The sequence below is a fragment of the Nicotiana tomentosiformis genome, chromosome 5, assembly GCF_000390325.3.
Source record: "Nicotiana tomentosiformis chromosome 5, ASM39032v3, whole genome shotgun sequence".
Lineage (NCBI taxonomy): Eukaryota > Viridiplantae > Streptophyta > Magnoliopsida > Solanales > Solanaceae > Nicotiana > Nicotiana tomentosiformis.
In genome coordinates this window covers 134,457,252-134,470,726 of record NC_090816.1, presented here as the reverse complement: position 1 = coordinate 134,470,726, position 13,475 = coordinate 134,457,252, and positions in this window count along the sequence as shown.

Below are 13,475 nucleotides of genomic sequence, written 5' to 3'. Positions count from 1 at the left end.
CCTCAAATTTTGCACATAAGTCATAAATGACATAACAAAGGTATTCTAATTTTTGGAAGTAATCCAGGAGCATTTCTGCGCCTATTGTGGAAGTTACCATTTTGGAAGAATTCCATCATATTTGGATTAAAATGCATTTCAATGTTATCGATGTCCGTTTGGGATTCTGAGTCTGAGAATAGCTCTGTATGGTGATTCTGGTATTGGGAGTGCGTCCGGAAATGGATTTGGAGGTCCGTAGATCATTTTGGAGTCGTTTGGCAAAAGTTAGAAATTTGAAGGTTTTTGAGAAGTTTGCCCGGAAGTGGACTTTTTGATATCGGGGTCGGAATTCGATTCCAAAAATTGGAGCATGTCCGCAATGTCAAATGTGACTTGTGTGCAAAATATGAGGTTAATCGGACGTGATTTGATAGGTTTCAGCATCGATTGTGGAAGTTTGAAGTTTCAAGTTCATTGAATTCGAATTGAGGTATGATACGTCGTTCCAATGTTGTTTTGTCTATTTTGAGGCCTCAAGTAGGTCAGTGTTATGTTATGGGACTTGTTGTTATGTTGGGACAGGGTCCCGGGGGCCTCGGGTGTGATCCGGGTGGGTTACGGGTCATTTTCCTCCTATTTTGAATTGCTGAATCTATCATCTGGTTTTCCTTCATCGCGTTCGAGTCCTTGATCTCGCATTCGCGTAGTGTTATTTTGGAGGGTGGAATATTTCCTCTTCATGTTCGTAGCTACCCTCTCGCATTCGCCCAGTTCTGCCACCTCCTTCTTCGCGTTCACATTCCATATGTCACGTTCGCGAAGTGCAAACCAGGCCCCGGGCACTGGTGATCATTTTCCTCTTCGCGTTCGTGTGTCTCGTACGGGTTAGTGTAACTCCTGTCCCTTCTTCATCGTGTTCGCGTTTCATTTCTCGCGTTCATGAAGGGTATTCTGGGCAGCTTTTGTTTTCTTCTGCATAAACGCGATAGTTCTTCCGCGTTCGCGATGCATAAAAGACCTGGGCAGTGTTCTTTTAAAAATCGCGATTTTGGCTTCATTTTTAACATTTCCAAGCTCGGATTGAGGCGATTCTTGGAGGAATTTTCATCTTGTGGACTAGGGTACGTGTCCTCTACTCAATTTTTATCTTATATCACGAATCTACCCTCGTTTTCGGTAATTGGATTATGAATTTTATAGAGGAAATTAGAGGTTTTAGCCTAAAGTTCATAATATGAATTTTTGAGTTTTGAACATCGAATTGGAGTCGGATTTGAGTGAAACTAGTATGGTTGGACTCGTACTTGAATGGGTAGTCGTATTTTGTGAAATTTGTCGGGTTACGAGGTACGGGCCCAGGGGTCAACTTTTGGGTCAATTTTTAGATTTTGTTAAAGATTGAGACTTTATGATCCGGAATAGTCTCTTACGAGTTTATTTGTACTTTGAAATTATTTTGATTAGATTTGAGCCTCCCGGAGGTCATATCACCCGAGGAGTTCATTTTTGAGTATCGGTTTGCCTTCTTTGAGGTAAGTGTTTTGCCTAACTTTTTTGAGGGAATTTTTCCTACTATTTGACATTGTTTGCTACATGCGGGGGGTGATACACATATGAGGTGACGAACATATATGCATGTGCTAGGGTAACCATGCTCGGGGGTAAAATATGTTATAAATTGTGTCTTATAGAATCACGTGATCTTCTTGCCTCATGCCTTACTTGGCTCTTAGATACTAAGAACATAGTATTAAATGTTAGAAACTAAGACTTAGCTTATTATAACTTGATAAAATTTGATGGAAATTCTGAGAATACATTAGTGTGTTTAATTCGGTCATCAATATGCATAATCATTGATGCATTGCTACGGCCGATATTCTTGAGATACTAGATTCTATACTTGTGTTGTAGATCAATTGTGAAATTTATTGGAATACTTGAATAATAAGGTTCTTGTGGGTTTATTGAACTATTGTTGACTTGGAAAGTTGTAATTGGGATTCATTTAAAATATTCGTTTAAAGACTCTCCTTGACGTTATTTATGCTTCCTGCCTTGTTTGTCATTGATATACATATGCTTGGTAAGGGAGAGTGTAAAGCACGAAGGGTGATGTCGTGCCTTTGTTTATACATTATCATGTGAGGGAGAGTGTAAAGCACGAAGGGTAATGCCGTTCCATATTATTTGAGAGTTAAAGCATGAAGGGTGATGACGTGCCATATTATTGAGAGTAAAAGCACGAAGGGTGATGCCGTGCCATATTATTGAGAGTAAAACCACGAAGGGTGATGCCGTGCCATATCATTGTGAGTAAAAGCACGAAGGGTGATGTCGTGCCATGTTATATGAGTAAAAGCACGAAGGGTGATGCCGTGCTATTGTATTTATATTATTACGCTTTCATGTTATGGTGAGTTCATGGCATGAAGGGTGTTTCCGTGCAAGTGAGGACGAGAGACATGCAATATGTTGTGATATTTCTTTCCTGCAGATACCTTCATGTCTTTACCTGGAATTGTTATTGTCATGTTTATGGTTCTTATGTGATATGTCATTACTATTCTGTCTCTATCCTCTTTCAACTTTTTTGTCGTACTATCATGCCTTCTAGTTGTTTAAACTTGCTAATATCATGCTTATTTCCTGCTGTTATGATTGCATCCATGTCATATGTTTTGTTGCACTTAAGTGTAGTTCTTCTTCCATACTAGTCGTTCATGTCCCTACTTGCTAACTTATAAAGATCATGTGACCGCTTCCTTATTTTTCATATTTGTCTCCATGCCTTCACCTTGCTAGTTAGTCAAAGTTACATTCCTTTTTCCTAATCATTGTCATTATCTCTATGCTTTCTGTTCAGTCTGTTATGGATGTTCTCATGTACATTCTCATCCTCCATAGCTATTTGCGTATTTTCCACTCTGTCATTTCTGTTATCGGCATTTCTGTCATTTGGTTGGTACTGTTTTATGCATAATTGGTGAGGATGAGATAAATGCACGAAGAGTGTTGCCGTGCCATTGGATTTGATGTACTGAGTATATTTCTCACATTATAAAAGCTTTGAGGTAATTGTTGTGATTTATTGGCTTTCGCTCTCAAGAAAGGATTGGGTAAGATATTGATACCTGTTGAATTGTGCTTTCTTTTAGTACTCTGTTATTGCTTTGTATAATCGTTTCGTGTGCTCTAATCTGTTGTATTGTAGTATAGTTCTATTGTTAGTTTACATTACAGGTTTTATGAATGAGCATCTTTTAACCAAAGCCTCGTCACTACTTCGACGAGGTTAGACAAGATACTTACTTAGTACATGGGGTCGGTTGTACTGATACTACACTTTTGCACATTGTGTGTAGATGTTGGCTGATGTTTTTTCTGTGCTAGATGGTTGCCATGATTGAAGATGTACCTGCGTTCCTGTTGTAGCTGCCTCTTGTTCATGGTAGCCTTAGAGTTATAAAAAAAAACTATGTTTATGTACTTTTCAAACAGAAGATGTATTTACCTCATATCAGCTTGTAAATTCTATTCTTAGAAGCTCATGATTTGTACTACCAGTCCTTGGAGATGTATAAGATTTAGATAACTCCTTCGTTAAGTTGTTTTATTAAGTTAATTGAAAATGGGCAATCGTTAATCGGCTTACCTAGAGGGTTGGGTTAGGTGCCATCACGACTAGTGAAATTTCGGGTCGTGACAGAGCTTTGCTACCTTTTCAGCGTAAAATATTTCTTATGCTTGTAGTAAGATTTGGGTTATTTATTGTGGTTGTTGCAATAAGATAGCTAATGATATTTTCGATTAAGTTGTAAATATGAGACAAGAAATAAATAAGCTAGTATCACTCCAAAAATGAAAAGTTTCTTAAAACGATGGGCTCTACTGCGGAACAATTATTGCTATTGGATAATGTAACATTATATGTGTGATGACCCAAAGTGTCATCGTTAAATTTAATAAGTAATTCTTTGTTCTAAGAGCTCGAAAAGCACTATTTATCATTCTTTGACTTGCATGCGCAGTCCGAATAATTTTCAGGAAAGTTTTTGTGTGAAAAATGAATTGAAATGTGAAATAGAGCTTTAAAACTCAACTGAGTTGACTTTGTTCAATATTTTAAGCAAACAGACTCAAATCGGTGTTTTGATAATTCTGATAGGTCCGTATCGTGATTTGGGACTTTGACGTATGCCCAGAATTGAATTCCGAGGTCCCTAGCCCGAGATATGGAATTTTGATGTAAATTTAAAAGTTTAAAATCTTAATGATTTTTAAGAATTTACTGATGTTGTATTTTGGTTCTGGAGCCCGGTATAGGTCCACTATAATATTTATAACTTGTCTGGCGAATTTGGTGAGAAACGGAGTTGATTAGCGTGATTCGGACGTCCGGTTGTGAAAATATAAGTTTTAAAGTTTTCTTGAAAATTTCATTCGATTTGGGGTTCAATTCATAGTTCTAGGTGTTATTTTGGCAATTTGATCACGCGAGCAAGTTCGTATGATAATTTTAGACTTGGGCTCATGTTTGGTTTGGAGTCCCGAGGGCTCGGGTTGATTTCGGGTGGTTAACAGATCATTTTTTGCCTTGGTGAGATTGTTAATATCTCTTGCTGCCTTCTTCTGGTTTCCTTATACGCGATCGCATAGGTCCATCCGCGGTCACCTAAGCTTATTTGGGGCAGGGATATTTTGTTCTATGCGGTCGCAGAGGAAGGAATGCGATCACATACGCGTAATAGTCTATGCTTCACGAACGTGTAGATGAGGTCGCGTTCGCGTAGAAGGATTTGAGCAGTACATGGGGGGAGGAAATTGCTCTACACAATCGCGTTGGTTTGAACGTGTTCACGTAGGTTTGAGGGGAAGTGGTCCGCGATCGCGTGAGTGTTTTCGCGTTCACGTAGGGTAAAATGTGTGGGCAGTCTGCTTGTGCATCGCGATCGCGAGGCCATTTCCGTGATCGCGATTAAGAAAAACTGGGTAGACAAAAATATGCTTCGCGATCGCGAAGCATTGACACGATCACATAAGGTAAAATTTGGGCGAACAGAACTTAAGTTCTGGAAAATGGGATTCGTCCCATTTTCAACCATTTTTCATTTTTGAGCTCGGGTAAGGCGATTCTTGGGCGATTTTCACGGGAAAACATTGGAGTAAGTGTTCCTTATCCTATATTGATTATATTTCATGATTTTATACTCACTTATATCTTGATTTTAGACAAGAGAGGTTGCTCTGATGGTAAGCAACCTCCACTTCCAACCAAGAGGTTGTGAGTTCGAGTCACCCCAAGAGTAAGGTGGGAAGTTCTTGGAGGGAAGGATGCCGAGGGTCTATTGGAAACAGCCTCTCTATCTCATGGTAGGGGTAAGGTCTGCGTACACACTACCCTCCCCATACCTCACTAGTGGGATTATACTGGGTTGTTGTTGTTGTTGTTGTTATATCATGAATCCGTGAATTTTTGGGAGAAAAATTAGATTTTTATAAAATCTTCCAAAAAGTAAAATTTAAGATTTAAAGGTCCATTTGACATCGGAATTTGATAATTTTTGTATGGTTGGATTCGTCTCGGAATGGGTGCTCGGATTTCGCTCCGAAATTTGAGACGTGGGCCCCACTGTCAAATTTTAAAGTGAATTTCGGATTTTATCCGAAAAATTAGTAAATTCATATGGAATTAATTCATCTGGTTCGTATTGAGTATATCGAATTATTTGTGAATATATTTGACTCTTTTGGAGACAAATTCAAAAGGAAAAGTTGTGGTCGAATAATTTATTGGAATTTGCAAAGCATGGTAAATGTCGTGGTTAACCTTGACTTGAGGGAATAGAACCCTTAAATTATTTATTATGTGAAATGCATGTGAACGATGTATAGGCGAGGTGACGAGTGTCTATACATCGTCAAATTAATTGTTTGTATAATTATTTGAAAATCCTAAATTTATTTTAATACACGAATTAATTGTTATGATAATTGTTTCTCTCCTATTCTTTGTCAAATCTTAATTCTTGAATTCCTGCAATAATTGCTACATACTGATTTGATTTATGTGTCTTAAATTATTACTTGATATTTATCATATTAAATATTAAACTGCTTATTTTCTCTAAGATTTTCACAATTAATTGTTAATTGCCATTGTTTGTTCATAAATAAATTATAATTATTGGGTGCGTTGATGCTTAATAGTTTCTCATTGGACGCGGTATTTATTGGAGTAATTTTTATTACAATTATGAGTTGTTGAAATATATTGGGGGAACGGGTTGCACGCCGTAACGGAAATAAAAGTAAATATATCTATATTAGGGGATCGGATTGCATGCCACAACAAACTTATTTAAAAGTCTATATATATATATATATATATATATATATATAACAGATTTATTTAAAAGTCTATATATATACTTGATTAAAATAAATATATTGGAGGATTGAAAATGAATATATTGTGGGAGCGGTTTGCACGCTGCAATGGAAATTGATTGAAGTAATAATTGATTATGACTACTGAGTTGGCTTCAACTATTAGAAATGAGTTACCTGATTTAATTCTATTATCGTGGTTATTACTATTATTGCGTACATTTTAATGTAAGTGGCCTACCTTAGCCTCGTCACTACTTCGTCGAGGTTAGGCTCGGAACTTACCAGTACATGGGGTCGGTTGTACTGAAACTACACTCTGCACTTCTTGCGCAGATTTCGGAGTTGGTCCCAGCGGCGTACCATAGAATTGCTCGGATTTCAGCTACTATAGGAGACTTGAGGTATAGTTGCACGGCGTCCGCAGTTCTGAAGTCCTCGTCTACTTTACTTTAGTTGTGTTTGTTTTCAGACAACTTTATTTTATTCAGGCCTTTATTTATATTATTCTAGAAGCTCGTGCACTTGTGACACCAATTTTGGGAGGGTACTTAGACACCGTTATTTTTATGGATTATTCACTATATTTCAGAATTTACTTCCACATTTGTTTCTTTATTATTAATAGATTTAAAATTATTTTAAAATGGATACTATTATTCTAACGTTGGCTTGCCTAGCAAGTGAAATGTTAGGCGCCATCACGGTCCGAAGTTGGGAATTTCGGGTCGTGACAATATGTGGTAGGGCCTCATTGAGTATTACTTCCGGGGCGAAAACATATGCTCGATCTCCTCCCTAGATCATATATATAATATTGGGTACATCTCTCTAAGTGAGATTGTGAGTTCAAATCTTATGTCAATCTTTTTTTTTTCTTTTCTAAAACTAGGCATCACTTGGTGCGTATTAATTAAGTAAATTTCTTTTTATTTATTCTTTCAAAATTTTCACATATTAAAATTCTTTTTTTGATTGTCACTAAAAAATCTTATATGATTAAATAAAATGTATATATTAAACTAGTGGATAATGCAGCATATAGTATGTTATTGGGTTCAACTGATCCCAACATTTTCAGCACGGAGTACGGAAATAGATGTAAGAAATTTACTATTAAAAAATAATAATTTTGAACTTATAATTCCAAAAGTGTAATGGGTACAATAGTGAATTAAAATCCGAAATTCATTACAAAAATCATCAGTGGGGTCCACATCTCAAATCTCGAAAAAAACTTATAAAATTCAGACACCCGTTCCGAGACGAGTCCAACCATATAAAAATTATCCAATTCCGATGTCAAATGGACTTTCAAATCTAAATTTTTCATTTTTGGAAAGTTTTACAAAAATTTCAATTTCTTCCATCTAAATCCGAAATAATGGATGAATATAGACATGGATTTATGAAATATAATCACTTTTGGTTATAGAACACTTACCCAATTCAAAGTCGTGAAAAACTTTAATGACCCGGCCGGTCGTTTCGAGAGTTATAGCCCTGTTTCTCCTATTTCTGCTTCTTCTGTGTTCTTCAGTTATATTATGATATATCGGGTTAGTTGATTCGGGTCCGGAGTGGTTTCGGAGTGAATTGAGATACTTAGTCTCTTTATTAGAAGCTTAAGTTGGAAAAGTCAACCGAATATTGACCTATATGTAAACGATCTCGGATTTGAATTTTTGATGGTTCTGTTAGCTCCGTTAGGTGATTTTGGACTTAGGAGCGTGTTCGGAATGTGATTTGGAGGTCAGTAGTGGAATTTGGCTTGAATTGGCAAAAATTGAAAATTTGGCGATTTTGGTCGGCATTGAAAAATTTGATATCGGGGTCGGAATGAATTTCCGAAAATTGGAGTAGGTTCGTGGTGTCATTTGTGACGTGTGTGTACAATTTGAGGTCATTCGGACGTGATTTGATAGGTTTCGGCGTCGTTTGCGAAATTTGGAAGTTTAGGAGTTCTTAGGCTTGAATCCGAGGGTAATTTGGTGTTTTGATGTTGTTTTGAGTGATTCGAAGGTTTGACTAAGTTAGTATGATGTTATGGGGATGTGTTGGTATGTTTGGTCGAAGTCTCGAGGGCCTCGGGGTGATTCCGGATGGTTAACGGAAGAATTGGAGTTGATGAAATGCAGTTGAAGCTGCTGGTTCTGGTGTTTCCGCACCTGCGGAGTGGGAACCGCAGGTGCGAGGCCGGAGGAGCGAAGGAAGAGCCATAGGTGCGGCTAAGGGGGACCTAGGCTCAGACCGCAGGTGCGATGGAAATCCTGCATCTGCGGTGGTCACAGAAGCGGTTTGGGAGGCGCAGATGCGCAAATGGATCGCGGGTATGGCTTGGGTCCCGCATCTGTGATGACCGCAGATGCGGTAAATTGATCGCAGGAGCGGAGTCTGGCTTTTAATGAATTTCCGCAGAAGCGAAGCCCGTGTGCGCAGATGCGGTTCCGCAGTTGCGGAACTAGGACCGCATGTGCGGTTTTAACTGGGCAGAAAACCCCAGCTCGAGGCTTTGTCTTCCATTTTCAATTTTGGACTTGGAGAGCTCGGGAGAGAGGCGATTTTTTGAAGGTTTTTAAGGAGGACGTTGGGGTAAGTGACTCTAACCCGTATTGGTCTAATTTCCATGAATCTATGGCTTTATTCATCATTTAATTAGGGATTGGAATTGGAAATTTGGGGATTTAGGGCTTGGGAATTGGAGAGTGAACTTTGGGGTTTTGGATGGGCAATTGAGGTCGGATTTTGGTAAATTTAGTATGACTAGACTCGTGAGTGAATGGGCTTTTGGATTTTGTGTTTTTTGTTGGATTTCGAGACGTGGGCTCGGGGGGCGGGTTTGAGCAGATTTCGGATTTTGGCTATAATTTGGTATTTTTCTTGTGGAATTGGTTTCTTTAGCACATATTGATCATATTGTATTGCTTGTGGCTAGATTCGGGACGTTTGGAGGCCGACTTGAGAGGCAAGGGCATCGCGGAGTAGGATTTTTGCTTGGTTTGAGGTAAGTAACGGTTCCAAACTTGGTTCTGAGGGTTCAAACCCCCAAATTATGTGTTATGTGATTGGTATTGAGGTGACGCACATGCCAAGTGAGGGGCGTGCCGGCGTGCACCATGAGAATTGTGGCCTGGGTGATTCCGTGGCACTGTTTAGTGATTCTATTCTATTAATATACATGCTTTCAACCTGTGATAAAGTAATTGAGCTGTAAATCATGCTAGATATCATATTTAGGCTTTGTGCCGGTATTGGTTAGACCCTCAGCAGTCGTTTCTTGCTGTCATCTCACTAGTTTCATTTACTATTCTATACTCAGTCATGATCAATCATTTTTATATCATATCTCGGTCTCGGTTATTTATTGATTCATCATATCATTGTTCCGGGTTGTTTTCATGATATTGTGAGCCGTAGTGATAATAGAGAGGTTGATGACTGAGTGAGGCTGAGTGCCTGGTTATGAGTGATAGTTATGGGATCGGGCTGCACGCCATAGTGGTCATATTGATGATTATGATAGCGCTTGAGCTGTAAGAGCCCGTCCAGAGTATGTAATACACCCCTAGTGAGCGCGAATGATATTATTGAGGGATGGATTTCCCTGGACATGGATTTGTCCGAAGTACTTGATGCCTGGAGATGGATTTCTCCACAGGGTTGGATTTCCCTTTTTCCTCGTTTCTAGTGACTTATAGTCAGTGCTGTATATATTCCGGGATGGATTTCCCTGGGCCGGATGGCCGTATACAGTACCGAGTGGTTGGATACTTGAGAGTGGATCACATAGTGCATTTCATACAGTTTGTGCATTGGCATGTAGAGATAGTTGAGTTGTATACCTTACACTGTTTAGATCTGTATTTCCTTTACTGTTTGAGCTGTATATTTGACTTGAAAGCATGCCTACGTTTCTACACATTTATTTTTGCTATACCTGTTGAGGTTGAGTTTGTCACTACCTTTCAGTCCAAAGTTTGGACTTATTACTTACTGAGTTGGTATACTCACGTTACTCCCTGCACCTCGTGTGCAGATCCAGGTGATACCGGTCGTAGCGACGGTTGCTGATTGAGGATTCTAGAGTTTTGGAGACTATCAAGGTAGCTGCACAGCGCTCGCGGGCCTCGACTCTCCTTCTTTATCTTTGTCGTACTTTCAGTTTATTTCTCTAGACATTGTAGTAGACTGTATTTCTGATCTAGACGCTCATGTACTCAGTGACACCTTGGTTTTGGGATGGATTGTATCACTTTGGGATTTTCTTATGTTTCAAATAGTTTTTCTTTAATGTTAAATGCTTCCGTTAATATTTTCAAACTTATTGTTGTTGGTGTTGGGTTGTTGAGTTAAGGCTGACCTAGTTCCATGATAGGCGCCATCATGGCGGTTGATTTTGGGTCGTGACAAAAACTCCTTCAAATCGCCGAAATCGAGGTTTTGAAACCCAAACAAAATGAAGAAAAATGGCCATTTTCGACCCCTTAAGGTTCTACCCAGTCTCGCATCTGCGAGCAAAAATGTCGCATCTGCGACCTCGCATTTGCGAGACTAGGGCCGCATTTGCGAAGCCAAGCTGTCAGGCGAGTGGCCGCACCTGCGCAAGGAGTGTCGCACCTGAGACATCGCAAAAGTGACGAAATGACCGCAGAAGCGAATGCACATTTGCACAACAATACTCCGCAGAAGCGGAGTTTTATTCTGGTGCTCAAGTCGCAGAAGCGACGAATTTCACGCATAAGCGGGCTCGCACCTGCACTCCAAGCTTCGCAGGTGTGACGCACTAGTACCAGAACTGGCAGTTTTTGCAAAAATAATCTTAAACATGTCTGAAACTTACCCGAGCCACTCGGAATCTCATCCAATTATACCAACCGGTCTCGTAACATAACACGGACTTACTCGGGGTCTCAAATCACATAAAACAACATCGAAATTATAATTCACACCTCGATTCGAACTTTTGAGTTTTAAACTTTTCAATTTATAAAACTTGTGCCAAAATATGTTAAATGAATTCGGAATGACATCAAATTTGGCACACAAGTCATAAATGACATAATGGAGCTATTTTAATTTTCATAATCGGATTCCGACCCCGATATCAAAAAGTCAAATCCATGGTCAAACTTTGGAAATATTTAGCCTTTAAATTTCTAGTTTCCGTTAAATGACCATAACTTGAGCTAGGGACCTCCAAATTAAATTTCGGGCATACGCCTAAGTCCTAAATTATGAGACGGACCTACCGGAACTGTCAAAATACCGATCCGTATCCGTTTGCTAAAAATGTTGATCAAAGTCAACTTAGTTGTATTTTAAGGCTATATTTCATATTTTAATCTATTTTTCATATAAAAACTTTCAGGAAAATTATACGGATTATACACGTACGTTGAGGTATGATGAATAGTGCTATTTGAGGTTTTAGATCACATAAATAATTATTAAATTTAAAAATGGCCTTTTGGGTCATCACAGTTTTATCATATTTACTTTTATTTTTAGAATTCATCGTCAAATTCACCAAAACCTCCCATAGTAGTACGTACATTTGTATGATCATATCAATGTGTTTAAAATTATAAATTGCATAAATTACATAAAATTATCTATATAGTACATCAAATGAACAATTGTTTCTTGTACATTTGTGTAACTTTAACTTATATTTCACGTGTAACTATTATCTCTTTTCTCCTGCTTGGTTCTTTTCCAATAAGTGCAAACTACATATAAAAAGTATGAGATTAAAATTAATGATAAGTATCAAGTAATTATGTACGAAAAATAATTCCTAAAGAGTTAGCAAAGATATATAATGTCTTTATAGCAAAAATATGTAGTGTCGTCACCAAAATTTCTCTTCCAAAGATACAGAAACTCTCATTGTCAAATTCTTTACAATGGTGTTAGTAAAAATCATTTCAAATGGTTCGTTGTATCAAATCTTACACTATCGATGAGAGTTGTATAAAATCTTAGTATATTGTTCCTCCCACAATATGTCAATTGTTTTGGAAGCAGCCTTATGTGAATTATTCTTATTTTCAAATTAGAATATAGTATTGTTTCTTAGAACTTATATTGATCGACTTATTAACCTTCATCTATTTTGTGTACCAAACAAGAAAAGTATAAGAAATTGCATAAAACTTACTCTTTAAGTAGGCCTCTATCACTTGTATCAGCTATAATCATAACTTGGTCTAATAGAAAATCTCAATTTAACTTTGTGCAATTTTAAAAAATCGAACAAAACTCCTCTGCAATATCAGTGGAGTGAATTGTTTTTGAAGTGGTAAGATAATTATTTGAATGGTTGTGACTCCCGCGGCTTTAATTAGTAAAAATTGTAGGGGCGCATTATTTGGTCGCCCCTTTTTAACTTATACCCACTTTTTAAAAAGGTTTTAACATGTACCCATTTTTTAAAATACTTCAGGCCTCTTTCTCCTCCTCCTTCTCCTCCTTCGTTTTCTTCTTCTTCTTCTTCTTCTTCTTCTTCTTCTTCTTCTTCGGGTGACAATGATTTTATATGATGGTTGTGAACATATTTTAATGTAATTTATGATGTTTTATAATGTTGAGCTGTTATGATGCTTTATTTTTTACTATTGCTTAGTGTTTCTTCTTCTTCTTTTTCTTAATTGCAAAATGGGTTCATTAGATTTATTGTTGTTTTGACAAATTGATGATTGGGGTTTATTCCTAATGATATTTGGAGGTTATGTTTCAAATTTGAGCTCATTTGGAGTAGATTTAGGTATTAAATCGCATATTGGATTGTTATAATTCGAAGAACAAATTTCTGTTTCTGGGCAATTTGCACTTCAGGCCTATTTGGCCTTAAGTGCATAAAAACGTTGGTTGCACTTCAGACCTTTTGGCCTTAAGTGCATCTGAAGTACAATTTTTTACTTCAGACTTATTGTCCTTAAGTGTAGCAGAATGTTTGTAGCACTTCAAACCTTTTGGCCTTAAGTGCATCTGAAGTGCAATTTTTCACTTCAGACTTATTGGCCTTAAGTGTAACAAAACGTTTGTTGCACTTCAGATCTTTTGGCCTTAAGTGCATCTGAACTGCAACTTTTCACTTCAAA